Source organism: Dermochelys coriacea, chromosome 15, assembly GCF_009764565.3.
Source record: "Dermochelys coriacea isolate rDerCor1 chromosome 15, rDerCor1.pri.v4, whole genome shotgun sequence".
Classification (NCBI taxonomy): Eukaryota; Metazoa; Chordata; order Testudines; family Dermochelyidae; genus Dermochelys; species Dermochelys coriacea.
Genome location: NC_050082.1, coordinates 4063976 through 4087309, shown reverse-complemented (window position 1 = coordinate 4087309; position 23334 = coordinate 4063976). Strand labels below are relative to the sequence as shown.

Here is a 23334-nt window from a genome sequence, read left to right as displayed (position 1 = left end):
AACTCAGCTGGCACAGGCCAGCCATGGGTGTCTAATTGCAATGTAGACATAACCTTCAGGACAGCCAGAGGATAGGGATGCATCCCGGACCATCTTGGCTAATAGCCATTGACGGACCTACCCTCAATGAACTTCTCTAATTCTTTTTTCAACCCAGTTATACTTTTGGCCTCCACAACATCTCCTGGCAATGAGTTCCACAGGTTGACTGTGTGTTGTGTGTAGAAGCACTTCCTTTTGTTTGTTTTAAACCTGCTACCTATTAATTTCGTTGGGTGACCCCTGATTCTTGTGTTATGTGAAGAGGTAAATAACACTTCCCTGTTCACTTTCCCCACACACCATTTGTGATTTTATAGACCTAAATCATATCCCTGCTCAGTCGTCTTGTTTCTAAAATGAACAGTCCGAGGCTTTTTAGTCTCTCCTCATGTGGAAGCTGTTCCAGACCCCCGCTCATTTTTGTTGTCTTTCTCTATATTTTTTCCAATTCTAATATATCTTTTTTGAGATGGGGCGACCAGAGCTGCACACAGTATTTAATGTGTGGGTGTACCATGGATATATATAGTGATACTTTCTGTATTATTAGCTATCCCTTTCCTAATGGTTCCCAACATTCTGTTGGCTTTTTTGACAGCCGCTGAACACTGAGTGGATGTTTTCAGAGAACTATCCCCAATGATTCCAACATCTTTCTTGACTTGTAACACCTCATTTTGTATGTATAGTTGGGATTATGTTTTCCACGGTGCATTACTTTGCATTTATCAACATTGCATTTCATCTGCCATTTTGTTGCCCCGTCACCCAGGTTTGTGAGATCCCTTTGTAATTCTTCGCAGTCAGCTTTGGACTTGCTTATCTTGAATAATTTTGTATCATCCTCAGACTTTACCACCTCACTGCTTACCAGTTTTTTCCAGATTATTTATGAATATGTTGAACAGCACCGGTCCCAGTCCAGATCCTTGGGCAACCTTGCTATTTACCTCCTTCCATCGTGAAAACTGACCATTTATTCCTACCCTGTCTTTTAACCAGTTACCAATCCATGAAATGACTTTCCCTCTTATCCCATGATTGACCACTTTGCTTAATTGCCTCTGGTGAGGGACTTTCTGACAGTCCAAGTACACTATATCCACTGGATCACCCTCATCCACATGTTTGTTGACCCCGTCAGAGAATTCTAGTAGATTGGTGAGACGTGATTTCCCTTTACAAAAGTCATGTTGACTCTTCCATAATGTATCTTGTTCCTCTATGCGTCTGATAATTCTGTTATTTGCTATAGTTTCAACAAATTTGCCTGATACTGAAGTTCAGTTTAATAGCTTGTAATTGCCAGGATTGTTTCTGGAGCCCTTTTTTTAAAATTAGCATTACAGTCATCTGGTACATAGGCTGATTTAAGGGCTAGGTTACTGTAGCAAAGTCAAGACTCACCAGCATAGCATCTCCTGCTGGTCGTCTGGGAATTAGCTCTTGTCCAGCTCCAGAGAGCCTCCTTCTGGCCAGTGTATCGCCTGCCTTAGGCCCCCTAGTCCTTCCCGGACCCCGGTGCCCCTTACCTTGAGGTTCTGCCCTGCAGTAGCCCCACACTCTGGGTCTCCCCTCCCAGGGGAATCCCCAACCCTCTCACCCACCTTGCCTCAATGGCTACTTTTTTCAGAGTAGCAGCCGTGTTAGTCAGTATTTGCAAAATGAAAAGGAGGACTTGTGGCATCTTAGAGACTAACAAATTTATTTGAGCATAAGCTTTCGTGAGCTACAGCTCACTTCATCGGACGCATTCAGTGGCTGTAGCTCACGAAAGCTTATGTTCAAATAAATTTGTTAGTCTCTAAGGTGCCACAAGTCCTCCTTTTCAATGGCTACTGCCAGTCATCATCTAGTCCCCGCTCACTGGGGCAGACTGCAGTGTAATGGCCACTCGTCATTGGCAAGGGGTTGGACCTGCTGCCTCTGCCTAACCCCAGGCTGCACCTTTGCAACCCCAGTACCTGCTTTGGCCTTTAACAAGATCTGTAGCCTGGGGGTTTACCAGGCTGGAGCTCCCCAACTCCTCTTGCCTTTCCCCAGCACTGCTCTGCTCCCAGTACCCTGAGCTCCCAGGCAGGTAGGCCCTTCCCGCTCCACAGAGAGAGAGAGAGAGAGAGAGAGAGAGAGTTTGTAGCTCCAGGCATCCAGCCCCCTTATCAGGGCCAGCTGTCTTTTTATCTTTAATTGCATCTTTTACTCGGTTGTTTAGCCCCCCCCCTTTTTTTTTGGTCCTCTTACTGTTTGTTTTGTTTGTTTTTGCTTTGGGGTATACATTTAGTTTGAGCCTCTATTATGGTGTTTCCAACAAGTTTCCATGCAGGTTTCAGGCATTTTACACTTCTGACTGATCCTTTTTATTTCCATTTAACTAACATCCTCATTTTTGTGTAGCTCCCCTTTTGGAAGTTAAATTCTACTGTGGTGGGCTTGTTTCCCCCCAAAAGGATGTTACATTTAATTACATTATGGTTGCTATTACCGAGCAGTTCACCTATATTCACTTCTTGGACCAGATCCTTTGCTCCACTTAGAACTAAATCAAGAATTGCCTCTCCCCTTGTGGGTTCCAGGACTAGCTACTTCAAGAAGTAGACATTAATGGTGTATAGAAATTTTACCTCTGCGTTCCATCCTGAGGTAACATGTTCCCAGTCAATCTTGGGATAGTTGAAATTCCCCATTATTATTATTGAGCTGTCTGATTTTGTAGCCTCTCTAATCTCCCTGAGCATTTGACAATCACCATCACCATAACCTGGTCAGGGGCTGCTATAGCAGGGGTGGGCAAACTTTTTGGCCCGAGGGCCAAATCTGCCTATGGAAATTGTATGGCGGGCCATGAATGCTCAAGAAATTGGGGGTTGGGGTGTGGGAGGGGGTGAGGAAGAGGCTCTGGACTGGGGCGGGGGTTGGGTGCAGGGGCAGGGGGGTAAGGGCTCCGGCTGGGGGTGCGGGCTCTGGGGTAGGGCTGGGGATGAGGTGTAAGGGGTGCAGGAGAGTGCTCCAGACTGGAGGTTGGGGTGCAGGAGCGGATCAGGGGTCCAGGCTTCGGGCGACGCTTACCTCAAGCAGCTCCCAGAAACAGCGGCATGTCCCCCCTCTGGCTCCTACACGGACACATGGCCAGGCGGCTCTGTGTGCTGCCCGCAGGTACCAGCCCACAGCTCCCATTGGCCATGGTTCCTGGCCAGTGGGAGCTGTGGGGGCAGCACTTGGGGCAGGGACAGTGTGCGGAGCACCCTGGCTGCCCCTACACATAGGAGCCAGAGGGGGGGACATGCTGCTGCTTCTGGGAACTGCATGCTTCCTGGCTGGAGCTCGAGGGCTGGATTAAAATGTCTGGAGGGCTGGATGTGGTCCGGGCCGTAGTTTGCCCACCCCTGTAATAATACTCTTATTATTCAAACATGGAATTTCTATCCATAGAGATTCTGTGATACAAGTTTGATTAATTTTACATTTTTACTGTACTTTATACTTTCTTTCACATATCGTGCCACTCCCCTACTAATGCAACCTGCTCTATCATTCCTACATATTTTTTACCATATTATCATGTCCCATTGATTATCATCATTCAGCCAAGTTTCTGTTATGCGTATTATATCAATAGCCTCATTTAATTCCAGGCACTCAAGTTCAGCCATCTTAGTATTTAGACTTCTAGCATCTGTATACAAGCACTTATAAAACTTGTCAGTATTTAGTTGTCTATCTTCCCGTGATGTGATTGAATGGACTCTTTTTCATTTGACTGTTTCTTTTCAATTCCAACCTGTACTTTATCAACATCTATCCTCTCCTCTTTACCAGGATATAGAGTATCCTATAAATAAATCCTCCCCTTCGGAATGTCTCTGTCTGACCCATGTGCTTCTCCGCATCTGTCCCCCAGCCCTTAGTTTAAAAACTCCCCATAACCCTTTTCACATGCCAGCAATCTGGTTCCATTTTGGTTTAGGTGGCGCCTGTCCTTCCTCTCTAGGTACCCGAGCCTCAGAGGGATTCATGGATTTTATCTTCATAGCCCCTCTGGGAGGCCCCATTTTGCAGTCAGCGGAGATGCGGCCCAGTGAACATTCAAGGTCACACAGGGCACCTAGGGGCTGAGCCTGGCCTCCTGAGTCCCAGGCCATTGCCCCATCCACTAGGCCGGCCTTCCCAGCCTCTTCCAGGCCCGTGCCCTGGGGGTTGGTGCTGGTGGCTCTCTGTCTCAGCAAGGCAAGCTCTGCTGGGATTTGTGCTGTACTTTCTGCACCTCCAGTCTCCCTCGACCAAAAGGACCATGAAGCTGCCTCCTCCCACAGCTGCCAGTTGCTGAGCACCCAGGCAAACCTGGAGTGGGGGGGGTCTATATCCAGCACAGAGAGACCCTGCCATTGTGGGGCCGCTGTGAGCATCCCATCTCTGTGGGAGGAGACTGTGTGCTCTCCATCTCATTACCAGGCTGCCAACCCCGTGCAGGGAAAAGCAGTGGGTGTTGTGAATCCCCCCCCCATCTCCTGACCAGCCCCCTGTAGTCCTCTATACAACACCTGCTCCAGGCCCCAGAACTGCCATGCATCCCTGAGCCATTCCATGTTGTACACAGGCCCCTGAACCTTCCTGTCTGCTCCTGTGTTGCTGAGGGACATTTGCTAGCGTACGGGACTGCTCCCAATGACTCCCTCCCCTCCGTGCTGGCTGTCCTGGTGTGTACAGAGCTGCACTGAAGCATGGAGCGGAAGGGGAGAGGGAGCAGGCCACCCAGCTCTGTTCAGTTCCTAGAGCATGCTGAGTTGCAGAGTTAAGGTGGGCTCTCGTCAGTTGGATTGCTTTCCCCTGCCGAGGTCTCCTCTGCCTCACTGTCTCTCGTGTCACACAATTGCAGCAGCCCATCCTGACATTGGGGTGGTTTATTATATTAGTTCCTTAATGCGGCCAGGACAAAGTGAGGCATCAGCAACTGTTACTCCTTGAGGGAGCGAGCTCCCCTTATTACCAGTGTACGCCAATTCCCAGACCAGACCAGCTCTACCCTGCCCTGCCTTGCCTTGCCTTTCCTCTCCTCCTATTAATTTCCCTCAGTTTACCTCATTGCCTTTAAGGTGCTTTATTCCAGCCAATCCCAATTTATTCAGGCTCTTACATGCTAAGATCTCAGCTGCATCAGTCAGTCTTAGGGTTGTCACCTTTCTAATTGCTGGTAACTGGACCACCAAGGCCCTGACCCCTGCCCTGCCTCTTCCCCACAAGGTCTTGCTGCCCCTGCTCCATCTCTTCCCTCGAGGCCCTGCCCCTTCTCGACTTCTTCCCCCAAGATCCCACCCCTATCACTTGCTGCTCTTTCTCCCACCGCCACCTTCAATCACTGGATCCTTTCCAGCTCCCTTTCCCGCCCCCCACCTCAGCTGGGCTTGCTGGGCTCCTTCTGCTCTAAGGCTGGGACGGGAGCTGCTGCAGCCTAACAAAGAGCCTGCCTGCAGGGAGGAGGCAGCCCTGGCTAAACAGGGGCTGGTGCAGGTTAATAACCTAGCACCTTCCCCCGCCCTGTAGTAACTGGGCATTTGGTGGCCGGTCAGTACATCTGACTGGACACTGCCAGGTCCCCTTTTGGACCAAACTTTCTGATAGCAAAACACGCACCTGGCAATCCTAAATGGCACCCGGACACAGAAGCCAAAAAGTGGAGGGGGAGGGATAGCTCAGTGGTTTGAGCATGGGCCTGCTAAACCCAGGGTTTTGAGTTCAATCCTTGAGGGGGCCATTTAGGGATCTAGGGCAAAAATTGGGGATTGGTCCTGCTTTGAGCAGGGGGTGGGACTAGATGACCTCCTGAGGTCCCTTCCAACCCTGCTTTTCTATGATTCAATGGACTGTCCTGGTAAAGCCCAGATAAGTGGCAACCCTAGCCAGTTTTCAGAGTAGCAGCCACATTAGTCTGTATTCGCAAAAAGAAAAGGAGGACTTGTGGCACCTTAGAGACTAACAAATTTATCCAGTGTCCACCTCCTGGGCATGACCTGCTGCATAGCTTGGGCTGAGCCAGGCTAAAGCAAACCCAGGTTGGAAAAGTCTAGCAGGCAGCAGCTGTGCATGGGGTGTCCTGCACACAGGCTCCACCTCCAAGTAGTCCCAAGGGACCAGTCCTGGCGGGCCCATGTCAGCTATTGGGCCTGATCGACTCTCCTCCTTTACAGCTCCACCAGGAACCCTCAGACAGTGTCATCTGGATAATCTTTACTCACTCCCTTTGCGAGCATAGTTCATTAACAGGACCCAGGGTTTACTTATCCCCAGCTGAGCACACGCCAGACAGCTTCTTTGTAGAAATACACAGTTGCTGCAAGCCGCTCTGTGTGCCAGAAACGATGCTGCCCAGTTTGAGCTCCGGCGGACTGTTTGGAATAGATCAGTAAACAGCCGCAGTCAGATCCTCTCTGGCTTTTTTATCCTGTTTACAAAGCAGCCACTGCAGCCCAAGCTTCCTGTGGGCCTGGGCTGGGCTTGTAGATTAGCCCTTTCCCTCTAAAAGCGAAAAAGCAGAGCAATGGCTGCAAAACAATTCCCTGGACTGACACACCCACAGCGTTAGTGGGGCTCAGCATGGCACTGTCTGTGCTGTTACATTCCACTGAAAGCACAAGCGACGCTGACAGGACTGGGATGTGTATTTTGCCCAACATACCTGAGCAGTCTCGCCAATATGCAGGGACTTGCTGGGCTGTTTCTGTTAGGTGGGGAAATTGATGCTAGGAGTCAGGTATGTCCTTGGTATAATCCTGTTTGTTTACAAAACACACACAAAGTCCTGTTTCCCTGAACACAGTGGAAACAAAGAGCAGGCAACTTATTTGCTCAGAAATCCAAGTCTGCCTTTCCAGCAAGTCCTGTGCACAAAAAAACCCTCTCTTGCAGCTTCTTCCCAGGGCTACACCCATGACTGCTTCTCCCAGAGACTGAGGGCTTTCTGGTTGCTTTCTTTCTCTTACACACAGAGACACACACTGCTGCAGTCAAACAATCCATGAGTTCCTGCATTTGCAATCAGTCCCAGGAAAAACCCTCAGCCCATTCAGTTTAACTCTGCTCAGGCTTCACCAAGTGTTCCACTGCCTTGGGTGGTGGCTTCTTATTGTTTCCAGCTATCACTATGGAAAGGGAAAATGTAATTGCTCTTTCTAGTTAGCCTGAATGAAAGATGCTGAGCACACTCATCAGCTTAAACTAGGTCTGTAATTGTCTCTAGATGAAAGACCAACTTGATGGCTGCCATCAACACCTTCCAGCATAACAATACCTTGTTTATTGCCCCAAACATAAGGCCTGGGCTTGACTCTCAATTATGATCTTCTGTATCCCAAGATGGCAGATGCTGGAATTGCTGGAAGGCAGCAACCTTGGTCCAAAGGGCAGAGGTGGTAATCTCCAGCCGGCTTAGGAGCTATGCTCATGGGCTCCCATTCAACGGTCTTCATTTAGAAGGTAGGTTGGCATGTCCTGCAGGCTGTGTCATTCAGGGGACTGGTAATAGAACACACAGATCAAATCTGACCAGAGACCTGCTTGGTTGTCACACTCCAGCTCCTAGCAGACAAGTCTCCATGTCACAGAACCTCCATCACGATCAGTGCTAAAAAACCCTGAAGCTGGGAACCTCAACAGAGGCCAAGGGTTTGGTCTCCCTGCTAGGCCAGTCTACTTGGGCTAGTTAATTAATCTCTTGTGGCACAGGCTCCATGCACTGCTGTCCATGCAGTCTCATGTGCCGGTTATGTCTCTCAGCCATGTACATCCAAGAAAAGCACATCCTGCTGGTTCAGCCTGCTCTGTGAAAATGCTGACAATCGCATTTAACATGAAAACGGGGAAGAAAGGGAATGAAAGAAAAGTGAATCTGAGCCCCACTCATCACTGGCTGGAGAAAGCTCCCAGTCCCATTGAATGAGGTCCGGCTATGCCTGTCTTTGCAGCATCTCCAGGACACTCACTGTTCAAATCCCTTCTTCCCATCAGGCAGAGGAGGGATGTGACCTGGGGGGTCTCATACAGCCCAGGTGAGTATCCTGACCACCAGGCTAAGAATTATGAGGGTGGCCCATCTTCTCACCCTCTTCTCCAAACAGGGTTCCTTGCTGTGAATTACAAGCAGAAATAAGCACCTTTCTCTTAGCACACCCCCTCTGGTCAGCAGCTCCCAGTGGCTAGCTGAGGCAGTTCCCTGCCTAGCATGTGTCTTTCGGGTAGATGTTGCACTGCTCAGTGTTACAATGCCTAGCTGCTTTAGTGCATTCGGGCTTTACAGCCTAAATCGACAAGACAGACAAAGGGCGGGGCCAGGAAATGTTGTTATCATTATAGCATATGATTGTTCAAACTGGAAGGTCGTCTTTGTTCTGTGTCTGTACAGTGTCAAGGACACTGGGTCCTGGTCTGTGACTGTGACTCTTAACTGCTACCTGCAACACTACCACTACCACTAACCTGTATTGGGCCTGCTATGTAGTGGGGGGCTGAGGCCCAGAAGATAACGTGACTTGGGCACCCCATGATTACATGGCAGAGGCAGGAACTGGACCGAGATCAGCGCCCTGTGCACAAGGCCCCCTTCCCCTCCAGGGAAAACACATATTTTAGACACAGAAGTCAAATTGTCCCAACCTGCCTCTTAAACTGCACACACAAATTTTGCATTCCAGTTGTGTGTGCAAGTGTCTCCTTTGGGCTAGCTGTAGTGGTGGGGAGAGCTGAAGTTCCTGCCATCAATGTTTGGTGCCTGATCACACAGACAAGTCTCACGGTGTTTTTAATTGACACCAAAGGATTTCAGTGTGTTCAGTAAAGCAGCGTACACGCTAATGATTAGTGACTCATCTAATGAGTCCTGTCGATGCGGCCAGTCGCATGTTTGCTGGACACTTGTTCTGTAGCTTTTCAGCCTATCACTCCCAGCCTGACTGCTCCAGCTGTGGGGGAAAAGAGCAGATCAGTTTAATTATCCCAAGGGGATATAGAGAGTCTCTTCAAAACTCCCCAGCCCTTTTGCACTGATCAACAGAGTGCAGTCTAGTGCAGGCATCAGGACACACAGCCAGACCAGCTGACCCAGATCGTTGCTTTAGCTGAAATTGCTTTCATTCTAGATCGTTTTGTGACCTAATAAAACCAGAGGTTCAGGCCTGAAAATGACACAGGCTTGAACTCCAGGACTTGGTGCATTCAGTGCTAGATAACTGCCGGAATAGCACTGCCATGCTGCGAAAGAGCCCATGGAAGTGTTATGGTTTCTGTAGCTCATGATTCACCCAGGCTAGATATGAGTGCTGCAACCCAGGGGGGAAAATCTCAGAATGCCGTATTATACACGCCTTCTCTTTTACTCCAGTCAGATCAAGAGATAGCAGACCATGAAATCATTCCTTGTTACTATTTCCTATTTGTGCTGTGGCAGCTCCTGGAGGCCCCAGTAAGGAATTGGGGCCCCACATACCTAATGAACAGAGTCCCTGCCCCAAAGATCTGACATTCAAATTACCTGGGGAGAGACAGGGATGGACATAGCCAGAAGCCAAGGGGAGGACCAGAAAATCTTTAATGTCACAGTACTGCAGCTGCCTGGCCATGTCAAACACTCTGTGGGCATCACAGCAATGGTGAATTTTGAGGAGGGGGATTTGATGGCTTTGCACATTCTTATGGAGGTGGCATGGGAGGAAGCAGGCAATGTTTGAATAAAAGGCAATATAGGTCGGCATCATTGGCAGAGCAAAATCACACCCCTCCAATTACAGTCCTGCTTCTTCCCACCAGCCACGCACATCAGTTCCCGCCTCATTTAGAAGCGGATGTTGTTGAATGCAGTGAGGCAGCCATGTCGGATCCTTCTTTATGATGCAGCTGTTGAGTTACACTGAGCACTCAAAACAGCAGCTGCAGTCCATGGGAGCTGTGGGTGCACAGCCAGATCCATGGGGCCTCATGCTAAGTTCCCCAGAAACAGTAGCCATGCTTGAAAGTTGACCGCTATGTGAGTTGCTGGAGAGCAGGCCGGCAGACAGCAGCAGTGCCAGACACTGAAAGCAGCTCCATGCAGCTCTAATCCAGAGCCCTAGCCACAAGCCCTCCTTCCTTCCATTGAGGGACAGGGGGTCCAGCAGCCTATGAGACCCCTGGGAAAAATCAAGGAAGCAGCAGTGGATGACTGGAGCACACAAAAGGAAACGTGACCAATATCACCTGCTGGCCCAATGGACGGGGCAAAGGACAAGTCTCTGGCCATGAATCTGACAATGCGGAAGGGGCATGTGAGCGGAAGGAGGCCAGGCTGGGGACAGACAGCAGCCCACCTGCTAACCAAGAAGAAAGGATGGAAAGGGAACTGCCAGCAAGAAGGAAGAGGAGAGAAATCCTGCCTGGTGGCTCTGTGGGAAGGAACCTGGGCCCAGGCGTCTGCGACCCACATAAAGATAATGGGTTGGCACCTGCCTGCCATGTGGTATGTGTGAGGACTCCCCATGGACTGGACCCCCGGCACAAACAATACCAGTAAAGGGATGCTTGACGCGACCATGAGTGGGGGAGGGGAGCAGAGCTAGGCAGCTCTGGCCTGAAGGTCCTGCTTCATCTCCTGCTTCTCTCCATCCATAAACACCTTTTAGTGAGCAGCCTAGCCTGAATCCAGCCCCTTTGGGTCTCCTTCCCCCTCCCTCTCATTTAGACTCTGCTCCCCCATCAGCATGTCAGGAGCATCTGGAGGAGCAAAGGCTTGTTTAGAGCCAGAGTCAAGAAGAGCAATACATTCCCTTCCCATTAGTCCATTAGTGTGCTGCATTCCTTATTAATTAACTTAACTAACCCAGAGACCTCTTGGGGACTCAGCAGTAATTGGGCACCTGCAGCTGCTTCCCAGGAAACATTTACTAATTCAGAAGAAAAGCAAAAAAACTCTGGTGAAATTTCCTGGGTAGAAGCAAGTAAATTGATGTGAAACCCCATAAATGTCCCAGTAGCCCTGGCACAGTGACCCGCAGACTCCAGATCTGTTCTGGTGAAGCTGTTGTACTGTGGAGAAAGCATCGTTGGAGCAGGGGACTAGATCTCCCATGCCCTGGATCTCCACCAGACTAGAGAGTCATTCACATGTTTGTGCCTCTCTCTCTGTGTCTCTCATCATTGGGGACAAACTATCCCACACCTCGGTGGTTAGAGCACTCACCTGCGAGATGGCAGATTCCTGTTCAAATCCCCTGTCCCTCTGGGGACTTGAACTGGGGTCTCCCACAGCCCAGGTGAGTGCCCTCACCACTGGGTTAATGATAAAGGATGTTGTCATCCTCCTCCCCTGCCAGCTGTTTTGGGTGGAAATCGCCTGAGGCAGCCACTGAGCACACCTATGCAATCGGGCCCCTCCAGCGAGTTAGGCGGCCTGTCTTCCCCTGGTTTGTGACTCACACTGGGGCTTAGGTGGGAGATGGGTGCCCAGGCGCCCACAGGGAGTCAGAAGGGCGCACACCCAGAGGGAAAAGAAAGGCACCATGGGAAGCTGCAAAAACAGCGATGTCAAGTGAGTTTAGGCACCTGCAGGGCTCAGCAGGAGTTTTGTGCCTCACATTGGTCCTGAGACTGGGGCTTATGTGTCCAACATAGGGAATGAGGCACCGACCCCTTTTGTGCATTGACTCTTTGGGGCAGGAACTGCGTTAGTGTCTGTACAGTGCCTGGCACAACAGGCCCTGATCTAGGTGTGGCATCACAATAATAATATGGGGGTTGATCACAACATGACCCGAGGCCTGGGATGGAGCATCGTACGCTGTGATCTGGGGGCTCTGCAGGAATGATGACAGCTTCATCCCAGTCCGGTCATACCAAGTGGTCCAGCCCTTGGGCTGTGGTGCAGTGCCTTAGCCACACAGCTACATGTGTATGATTCCCCCATTGTTCTCTGTGGGCCAGCCATCTTCACAGCAGGTAAGGCCAATGCTCCTTCTGCTCTAGAGAACATATCCATCAGCTCCAATGTTGTCATAAATATAAAGGGAAGGGTAACCACCTTTCTGTATACAGTGCTATAAAATTCCTCCTGGCAAGAGGCAAAGTCCTTTTACCTGTAAAGGGTTAAGAAGCTCAGATAATCTGGCTGGCACCTGACCCAAAATGACCAATGAGGGGACAAGATACTTTTAAATCTGGAGGGGAGGGAAAGGCTTTTGTCTGTCTGTGTGATACCTTCGCCGGGAACAGATCAAGGATGCAAGCCCTCCAACTTCTATAGTTAGTAAGTAATCTAGCTAGAAAATGCATTAGGCTTTCTTTGTTTTGGCTTGTGAAATTTGCTGTGCTGGAGGAAATGTGTAGTCCTGTTTTTGTAACTTAAGGTTTTGCCTAGGGGGATTCTCTATGTTTTGAATCTGACTGCCTGTAAGATTATCTTCCTTTCTGATCTTACAGAGTTGTTCTCTTACCTTTTTTTGTTCTTCTAATAAAGTTCTGTTTTTTAAGAATCTGGTTGGGTTTTTTGGGTCTTAAAAATCCAAGGCTGGTTTGTGCTCATCTTGTTTATTCTCAAGCCTCCCCAGGAAAGGGGATGTAAGGGGCTGGGGGGGGGGGGTATTTTGGGGAAATAGGAACTCCAGGTGGTCCTTTCCCTGATTGTTTGTTTGTTAAATCACTTGGTGGTGGCGGCATTTAACTAATCCAAGGGCAAAGACTTTGTGCCTTGGGGAATTTTTAACCTAAGCTGGTAGAAATAAGCTTAGGGGGTCTTTCATGCAGGTCCCCACATCTGTACCCTAGAGTTCAGAGTGGGGCGGGAACCTGACAAATGCTATCAAAAGATCCTCCGTTTTCTGGCTGCACTTTGCTAAAAGAACAAAGGGGCCATTTCTCTCACTTGTCATTTGCCTTGGTACAACACACATCACCTGACTCCTGGGCACCACTCCAGTGATTGTAGGATACGCCAGGTAATCTTGGGCAGAGTCACCCACGCTGCTCTGCTCATTAAATGTGGCACACGGCATGTACTCTACTGAAGAAATACCTTGCAGTGGTTAAAGATGGGCTTGTCTTAAGCCTGGTCTACACCTGAACACGAGATTGACCTAGCTCTACCACTCAAGGTGTGGCCAATTTTGCACCCTGTGTGACGTAGTTCGAGTGACTTAACTCTGACTGCAGACACAGCTAGGTCGACAGAAAAAGTCTTACATCGAACAGCTACCACCTTTTCGTGAAGTGGAATAACTATGACGAGGGGAAAACTCTGTCCCTCGATGTAGGAGGCGTCTACACTACCGCGGCCCAGCTGCAGCACCGGAGTGTAGACATACATCAGATTGCCAAGTAGCTGAGCTGGGTCAGTTACACAGAACGAGCACCACAGGGGCTACGGTACGATGCATTCCTCCCTCCCCACCTCCAAGTACTGTATTCTTAACACTTTCATCTTAAGATGCCATTGCAGAGATCCAGGCCCTGGTCCAACACCCCTCAAACTCAATGGAAAGACCCCACTGACCTCAATGGGCTTAGATCAGGCCCCATAGTCCCATAGCTCCTGTAATGTTGCAAGCACTTCTTTTCACAGAGCCAGCTCTGTTGGTTGGTCTCACACCTCCCACTCTCTTTCTCCTCCACTCTGCAGGGCAGGTGGGCATGCCAGCAGGACAGACAACCAGACACTCCTCAGCATGCCCCTGCTCCCTTGCTGCCTTTTCTGTCATGCCTACCCATCTACCTGCTTGCTAAGAATTAAAAGAGTCCCTGACATGGTTGCACTTTGTGATTTGGATGATCCTGTGTTTAAAGCAGACACCACAAGGCATGGCTGCACTGCAATTAGGCACCTGCAGCTGGCTGGTGAGATCTAATGGGGTGTCACTCGGAGGGGCTGTGCAGCCCGACAATATTTGAATTTGTTTCCATCTAAATAACCTTGGTGATTCTCCAGAGCTGCTCCACTGGCTGTTCCGGGGCTTGTATATTGCACTAGCCCTTCTCTGCTAGTTCTGGTAATGACCTGAATTATTCAATTTTTGGCTGAGACATAAAACTGAGGCGTTGACCATGTGTGGGCATGCTTTTTGCAAGAATTAGCTTGTTAACCCTGCAGTCGTGGTCAGATTCCAAACCAGGTAATTATATTCCACCCACCTAAAATTCCCCTGCAGATTCAACTGGAGAAGTTATTCTTTAATTCCCTTCCTAAAATAAAAAGACCAGGAGTACTTGTGGCACCTTAGAGACTAACAAATTTATTAGAGCATAAGCTTTCGTGAGCTACAGCTCACTCTGTAGCTCACGAAAGCTTATGCTCTAATAAATTTGTTAGTCTCTAAGGTGCCACAAGTACTCCTGGTCTTTTTGTGGATACAGACTAACATGGCTGCTACTCTGAAACCTTCCTAAGATACTGTTTGGTATGGTGTAGAATCACTCTCCTGGAGTGCGACTGGGCCAGGTCACAAGAGATCAATGACTTGGTTGGTTGCTGTCATGTTGTACATCTTCTACTGCAGAATCTAAGGGTATGTCTACAGTACGAAATTATTTCAAAATTATTCTATTTGAATTTTCGGAAGTGATTTTATACATTTGGTCTTGTGTGTCCCCACTAAAGCACGTAAATTCGGCGGAGTGCATCCACAGTACTGAGGCTAGCATCGAATGTTGGAGCGGTGCACTATGGGTAGCTAGTCCCTGCCTTCCACAGTCCCTGCCACCCATTGGAATTCTGGGCTAAGCTCCCAGTGTATGATGGGGCAAAAACATTCTCGTGGCTGTTTCTGGGTGTGTGTCGTCAGTCGCTCCTCCCTTCGTGAAAGCTACAGCAGACAATTGTTTCGCGCCTTCTTGGTATGCAGACCCCATACTGCTTTCAGCACACAGTGCACTGCTGCTCTCCTGCTACTATGAATCCCCCCTCGCATTTCCTCTCGTCTTCCTATGTAATCTCTAGTATCTACTTTTTCTCTTCCTCATCGAACACTTCCACTGCCAACTCTGCTCGGCCATCATGAACCGAGTAGCACAGCTTCCACTGCCAACTGTGCTCTCGCCGCGCTACCGAGCTTCTCCACGTTGTCTGTCCTGAGCTCCTGCCTCCGTGAAAGCTACAGAAGACAACCATTTCCCACCTTTTTTCGGCTATTGTGAACCAAACAGCATCTCTTCCACTGCCATTCTGCTCTCCTACGTTTCGCACTGTTTTTCTAGGATTACTCATGCAGGCACCATAGCGCGGGAAGCATGGAGCCCGCTCAGATCTCCGCTTCAGTTTTGACCATTGTAAATACCTCGCACATTATCCAGCAGTATGTGCAGTACCCGCAAAACCGGGCGAGGAAGCAATGACAGCGCAATTACTATACTGATGAGGACATGGACACAGACGTTCCTAGAAGCACAGCATGTGGCGATTAGGAGATCATGGTGGTGTTGGGCCAGGTTCATGCCGTGGAATGCCGATTCTGGGCCCAGGAAACAAGCACAGACTGGTGGGACCGGATAGTGTTGCAGGTATGGGATGATTCCCAGTGGCTGAGAAACTTTCATATGCGTAGGGCCACTTTCATGGAACTTTGTGACTTGCTGTCCCCTGCTCTGAAGCTCAAAGACACCAAAATGAGAGCAGCTCTCACAGCTGAGAAGCGAGTGGCCATAGCCCTGTGGAAGTTTGCAACGCCCAACAGCTACCGGTCAGTCAGGAATCAGTTTGGAGTGGGGGAAATCTACTGTGGGAGCTGCTGTGCTGCAAGTAGCCAGCGCAATCATTGACCAGCTGCTATCAAGGGTAGTGACTCTGGGAAACGTGCAGACCATTGTGGATGCTTTAATGCGCTGGGGTTCCCTAACTGTGGCAGGGCGATAGACGGAACGCATATCCCTATCTTGGCCCCAGAACAGCGGGCTGGCCAGTACATAAACCACAAGGGGTACTTTTCCATGGTGCTGCAAGCACTGGTGAATCACAAGGGACGTTTCACCAACATCAACATGGGATGGCCGGGAAAGCTGCACGACACTTGCATCTTCAGGTCTGTTTGAACAGCTGCAGGAAGGGACTTACTTCCCAGACCAGAAAATTACTGTTGGGGATGTTGAAATGCCTATAGTTATACTCGGGGACCCAGCCTACCCTTAATGCCATGGTTCATGAAGCTGTACACAGGCACTCTGGACAGTAGTAAGAAGCAGTTCAGCTATAGGCTGAGCAAGTGCAGAATGTGCTTTTGGACGTTTGAAAGTGTGCTGGCACAGTTTACTGACTCGGTTAGATCTCAGCACAACCAATATTCCAATTGTAATTGCTGCTTGTTGTGTGCTCCACAATATCTGTGAGAGTAAGGGGGAAGACGCTGATGGCGGGATGTGAGGCAACTTGCCTGGCAGCCAATTTCGGACAGCCAGACAACAGGGCAATTAGAAGAGCTCAGCAGGGCGCACTGCACATCAGAGAAGCTTTGAAAGCCAGTTTCATGACTGGCCAGGGTACAGTGTGAGAGTTGTGTTTGTTTCTCTTAAAGTTACCCGCCCCCTATATATATTTATAACCTGGAACTGTGATCTCGATTTTAGCGCTACTCCACTTGCTGAGGTGGAGTACAGAAATTGCATTAAAGAGCCCTTTAAATTAAAAAAAAAACTGGTTTGGTCATGTGGATGGAATCAGTTTTATTTTGAAGTAACTTGGCTAATTCCGAAATAACCACGTACTGTAGACCAGGCCTAAGTTTATATTTGGACAACTAGCCCTTATGAATGTGCACATAATGTTAAGATGTGAAGCAAGCATAACCCACACTATGTGCCTAGGTCTGCAAACAAGCTTGAAACAATAACTCCAAGAAATATATAATTATCTATCTTACCAGGTATCTGAGCACCTCCATTCAGCTCAATGGGGTGTTGACTCTGACTCTGAAGACTAATGGTGAAAGATGTCAACATGGTTAACTCTCTCACTGCTGAACAAAACATTCAGGGAAGATGACCTGAACAATCAACTAGGAGTGATATCTCTGTTAGGGGGCTTTCCCTTCACCCCCTCCTCTGGTTCTTGTCATGCAGATAGAAAGCAGAAGACCGGAAGTCCGAAGTGCAGGCAATGCAATGTTTATTGGGTTAGTTTCAAGCAAGTATATCCATAGCTCTGGAGACACAAAGCCTTTATCCACATCCCCATTCCCCCCTCCTTTTTCTTAGCAGGCCCAAATATACCTGCAGCACATGCCCCTGGTCCCACCCCAACTTATGGTCATCATTTGGAGGACCATGAATCTGGGGTCTTGGTACCACCACTTTGGTATCCCATGGGAGGGGTAAGGAGTGAGGTTGTGTACTGGCAAAGGCCAGGCTTTTCTTTGGCTTTTAGTGTGTCTTATGTCTCCCCCCCCGCCCCTCCTCCTAACTGGTTGTTTGACCTTGGCTTGAGAGAGAAGCAGGCAGCCTTCCAGTGTATGTTTGTATATTACACTCCCACCGTACCCAAGAACACTTAACTCCATCTCTTATCTCTTTTCACTCCATCTGCTTGTGAGCAGATGTAACACACAGTGTCTTTGTTGTTTGTTCCCACATATTAGTAAGAGTATCAAAAGTCAAACCCAAAATTCTATCTCAGGCTAACAAAGAGGTTTATGTACTACCGAACTCATTTTGACATCACAGGTGAAGCATAGACTGTGGATGGAGAGTGGGCTGTGAGTGGAGCCTGAGGAAATGTTTCTTACTATTTTTTCCCCAATTTGACCTCCTGCTACTGGATGTAGCTATCCCAGGCTGTATCTATCTTAAAGGAACTGAGGATCCATTGGACTGAGATGCGCAGTGTTACTTACGTTTGGGCATGCTGTATAATGAGGGTTCACACATGGCCAAAGAGAAGCACAGTGCTGCTATCTCAAGATTTTAAATCACAAGCCTATTTGGTGTTTGCCCTTAAAGCCCCAGCTCCTGGAGTCAGATGATTAGGTGAGAATTGCAGCTTCCATTCATACAAAAAGTTTCTCCCCCACCCACCAACATAGCTGCAGGGAAAAGCCTGAAAATGAGACCCCTGTATGCCCTAAGGGCTCAGAAATTAGGGAGCAAAGACCCCACACTGATTATTTTTAAACAATCTCATGATTTTTAAACCAACCTCATAATTTGTTTGGAAGGACTCAGAATTTTTGAATGCTTGGGTTTGGTGATGCTGGAAGGTGCCAGTAGTCTGCCACCTTGGCCAACTTGTGGGTTGCACCAGGGACTACCAGAGCAAAGAATATGATCTGCTACAGCTGGAAAAATCAGCCTCCCTCACTGGCACCGTAACAGCCTCACGTCTTCTGGATGGGCCCAGAGGGGGAAGACATAACACACACTGACTGTGCCTTACAGAGCATCTCACAGCTGGGACAGAGGGCCACAGGACTTGGAGGTTTCTCAGTTCTAAGAAGTGTGACAAAGTTCCTCTTCTGCCTTGGTGGGTCCTGCGCTTATTGGCAGATTTGCTTGCCTCAGAGATTCACAGCTGCCCTTAGTTTGGCCACTTTTGCTAGTGGCTCAAGCCTGCCATCCACTCAGCTGACCTCATCACTGACCAGAAACAGAGAACAATCCCCACAATCTGTGTCCCTCCTAGTGGGTCAGGGACAGGCCAGATCCCTTTCCAATTTAGTCCTTCCCTTCTAGTGTTTCCCACAGACCAGGTCAACTCCTTCTGTGTCCAATAAGGAGTTGAGGGGAACCCGGGCCCAACCTCTACACCAGGTTCCAGCCCAGGGCCCTGTGGTTAGCAGCTGTCTACAACATTCCCTGTATCAGCTGCGTGACAGCTACAACTCTCTAGGCTACTTCCCCAGGGCCTTCCGCCAGCACCTTCTTTATCCTCCTGATCTTCCTCCTGAAGCCTGGTCACACTTGAACTCTTCAGTCCTCCAGCAGCATACCTTCTCACTCTCTGCTCCTTGCACACTCCCCTACTAACTGATGGGAGGTCCTTTTTAAACCAGGTGTCCAGATTAGCCTGCCTGCCATAATTGATTCTAGAAAGTTCTTAATTGGCTCCTGGTGTCTTGATTAGCTTGCCTGTCTTAACTAGCTCCTGATGGCTCTAGGGCAGCCCCTGCTCTGGTCACTCAGAGAACAGAAACCTGTTCACCCAGTGGCCAGCAGATCTGACTCCTCTGCTGGATCCTACTGGCCTGGAGGGAGGAGGGAGATTCCTGCTGCTCCTGGGCCTTGGGCTCTTGCTGCTGCTGCCGCCACTGCTCCAGCTGCTCCCCTGGCTCTGCTGGGCCAGACACCACCCACCCCCCTTCTCTGCTACCTGGTTGCTGACTAGCTGCTGGACTCCCCGCCTTGGGTGCTGCTTCTGCCCCTTGGGTGGGGGGGCTGCTGGCCCGCTTCCCCAAGGTGGGGAGTCAGGGACCCCTACCCCAGCCGTCCTACTGCTGCTATGGACACCACCACCACCACCTCCTCAGGGTCCTCTCTGCCGGCCTGGCCACCGGGCTGCGGCTGCCTTTGCTGCCTGGAGCTGCTGGAGCCCGACGGGGACGGGGCCGTCTGCCACTGGGGGAGCGCATGGGGACTCTGCCGACCGCTGTGGAGGGGGCCTGAGGCTGAGTAACTTTTGAACTGTGCTCTTGTGGTGGGGGTCCTGACTGTGTTTGTGGGGACACCAGGGGTGTGGCATGGAGCCTGCCCCCCCAGTCCATCTGCGTATCCCCCACCCAACGCCCACCACCACCGTCGTCGTCGCTGCCCCCTCCACCGCCCCCCAGCAGACGCTTCCCATCTGCCTCCGGCTCCTGCCCCTGGGACTCCGCCGCTTGCTGGGCCGGCCGTGCCCTTTCCCCACCTTTTGGGCCTGAGGCAGCAGCCAGCCCGCACTGACTCTTTGAAAGCACATGTGGGTGCACGTACCCCCCCCCATCTCCCTGGACTGGACCCTTTCGTGAGCCCCAGCTTTGTCCCTTGTAACCTGCCCCATTTTGCCCCTTGCAGCCTTTTTTGCCTCCCCTTTACCCCAGCACTCGCTGGCTTCAGTTTTGTTTGCCTGCCCTGTCCTTTTCCCTCTGCAGTTTTTTGCCCAGCCCTGGCCTCTGGAGCTAGCTCCTTGGTTCCCTGTCCTGCCTCCAGCCTGTTTCTCCCCCCTCCCCACGGGGTACCCCTTCCCTGATTGGCCCCTTACTCAGTGCACCCATGCCCCCGCCCATGCGCGTGTGCTCTTTCCCCGTTTGAGTTTGCCCCATCTCACTGCACCCCCCTAATGTTGTTGTGACCCTCCCCTAGTGCAGCTCGAGGAGCCGGATTCCTATCCTGAGTCGGTGACTGTCCCCTACGAGCCCTTGATACCCCCCGTCCAGCCCACCCCTTTTGGCACCCACCTCCTCTGCCTGCAGCCTAGCAGGGAGGAGTGGTCAACCCGCCTTTCCCCTCCTCTCTCTGGTGTTTTCCCCTCCCTCCCCGCTTCTTATGGCGGGGGACACGATGGGTGGGACCCCTCCAGTAGCCCCAGACACCCTTCCCCCGCCTGCCCCTCCGTCACCCCCCCCCCCAAGCCTCTACCTCAACTGCCGCTGCCAAACCACCTGCTACCACCCCCGCTGGGGCGCCGGCAGCGGCGGGCACCAGGGTGACCTCCACTGCTGCCACGTCTCTCACCCCCTCAGATTCGGGGGGAGCCTCCCCAGCTGGCGGGAAGGGCCAAGGGAAGAAGAAGGGGAAGGGCCCTGCCAAAAAGACCAGGCCCTCCATGGCAGGGACTACCCCCACTGCTGCGGCCCCACCTCCGGTCGCGGTGTCCCTACCCGCTGCTCCCTCCACCAGCTCTGCGAGTGTCCCTCCCCTGGCCCCCAGGGCGTATGCCCAGGTGGCGGCAGCCCCCCCGCCTGCCACTACGTCATCTCTCTCGCCCACCGCCTCCACTACCAGCTATAGCGGCCGGGGCCCCTTTCCCACCATGACCAGGAAGCACGGCGTCCGTTGCCTCCTGGTGCCCGCTTCGCCCCATGTGGAAACCTACTTGAGGGCATTGGTGAGGGGGGTGGGGCCCACGGCCAATGTGGCAGCCTCTATAATGTATGGAAAGATCGTTTTCTTCCTGGCATGGGAGGCCGCCACCCAGGAGGCGGTAGAAAAGGGCCTGGCAGTGGGGAGGGGGTGTTCGTTTCCCTGGAACCACTGGAAGACCTGGGTGTCCGGGTGGTCCTAACCTCTGACCCTTCCTTCTTCCCTAATGCTGCCCTACTCCATTACCTCTACACCCTGGGGAAACCCTTCTCCATTATGAGCCCCTCCCACTGGGCTGCAAAGACCCCCGCACCACCATATCCTCTCGTTTTGCTGGCAGGTGCAGATTCAACTGCCGCCAGCAGCTCGTGGTGGAGAGGTTTTTGACAGGTCCTTCCTGGTCCCCTACCAGGGGGACTGCTACCGGTGCATTGTTCTATGGAGGAGGCCCGGTGCTACCTCTGCCGGGCAATGGGGCAGGTCCAGAGGGACTGCCGCTTGGCCCAGCAAGGAGGAGCGTCCAAGACACCCGAATCCTGGCAAGGTGTTGGCCCCGTCATCGCCGATGCCCCTGACTGCCCGGCACTTGAAGCCGCCCCTCCTCTCTCCCAGTCCACTACCACTCCCATTTGGGCCCAAGGGGTACCTCCTCCAGCGTGCCCAGACGAACAGGAGAGTCCCGCCTCTGCTACGAGTAGTCTAGCGGGGCCTGTGGAGGAGGGTGCGGCAGGGACACCGCCAGGCATGGGAGAGGGCCTGCCCCAGGAGGAATCTTTCCTCCCTTGTGCTGACCCACCATTACCTCCCTGAGTCCCTGAGCCATCGCCCCTGCCCCTTGGCTCAACCCCTGTTAACCAGGCCCCAGATGATACCATGGAGGGCTGGGCCTTAGTACAAGGGAAGCGGGGCAAATGGAAGGCTCGAGCTCCACTCCTTCCATCTGATGTGGAGACCCCCCCCCGGAAGACCAGGAAGGGGGGCACTGATGCTGAGCCTTGCACCTTGCCCCTGTGTGTATTCCATCCACCGGTGCCGGCTGGGGAAGACGTGGCAGCACCGGAGAGAAGCACCATCCCTCCACTGTAGCCCCTTCCCATGGAGGCCCTCGATGGAGCCCCTTCTGCCTCTTTAAGCGCCATCCCTCCATCTGGAGCCCCTGCGAGCCCCAAGGCGAGCGTCGCTTTGGGCGCTGGCAGGGAGAATCCCAGGGTGGTGGGTGGTGATCTCCCTTCCATCTATGAGGAGAACGAGGCCCTGGGTCTGACCCCCATCACACAGGGGGAGGACGACCATCTGCCAGCAGGCCTTGAGCTGAGTGACCTCACCCCGGCCCCTCTCTCCCCGTGCTCCCTCCCCCTAACCGTTGCTTCTGCTCCCACCTCTGAGGAGCCCCTGGACTCTTCCACTGACCCAGCCGCATATGGCACCCTGCTGACGGCCACTGAGCCTGTTAAGGCGACGGCCAGTGCCATGCAGCTGGGACCTGAGCCACCAGGGGCACCCCTCGCTGGTGTGGAGCAATTGACGTCCCTACTAGTCAGGGGTCCTACGGAAGACAGTCCACCTCCCGATGCCACGGCTGCCACATGCATCATGGAACCTGTGCCCGGCATCGCTTCCCACCCCCCAAACTCCTGAGCCTGACCAAGAGGTGCCACCCCTCAGTGGCTCAGCTTCTGAAGCCCAGAATCTTGCCTCTGCCCCTCTTCCTGACCCCAGCCCTCTCCCTGACACCAGCCCTCTCCCTGATGCCGACCCTGTCCCTATTCTCTCTACTTCCCCTGGGGCTGTCTCCTTCCCTTTTCCAACAGATGACCCCCAGGGAGCGGCTTTTGTGTTTCCCTGTCCCGACCCACTAGGGGCTGCTATTTTCCTTCCGTCACCCCCCATTGAGCCGAAGTCTGAGGTGGGCCACGTGGCACCAGCCTATCGGGCGCCACGCTGGGAGTCTGCTCCTTGCCTGCCCATCTTGGTGGGCCATGGGGCTGTGCCAAGAGCCCCTCCAGAGAAAGGCCAGGGGCCAGTGACCTGGCCCCCCATATACTGGGAGAAGAGCTGCGGGAGTTTCTTGAAAACGTCCGTGGCTCCCGCAACAAGGTGCAGCTTGCTCTCCAGCAATGAGGGGATTTTCATCAAATCCTCTGGGCCGCGAGGGCCCTTATGGGGGAGGGTAAAAGGACCGGGAAGCAGGCCGCTGTGGCCTACAAGTGGGTCCATGGCTTCTGTGACTCCTTGCTCACCTACAGGTCACGGTTTGCTGCATGGCCCAATGGGGACCGTGAGTGTCCCTGCCGGCGAAGATCCCCCCCA

At 51.8% G+C, this 23334-nt stretch overlaps 1 long non-coding RNA gene across 1 annotated transcript; it reads left to right on the top strand.

Annotated features, from left to right (window-relative positions):
• The first annotated feature begins 1346 nt into the window (after positions 1 to 1346).
• On the top strand, positions 1347 to 2730 carry LOC122456831. Its single transcript, XR_006275921.1, has 3 exons — positions 1347 to 1390; positions 2529 to 2530; positions 2577 to 2730. It is a non-coding gene; the product is annotated as an uncharacterized LOC122456831 (long non-coding RNA).
• Positions 2731 to 23334: the final 20604 nt, after the last annotated feature.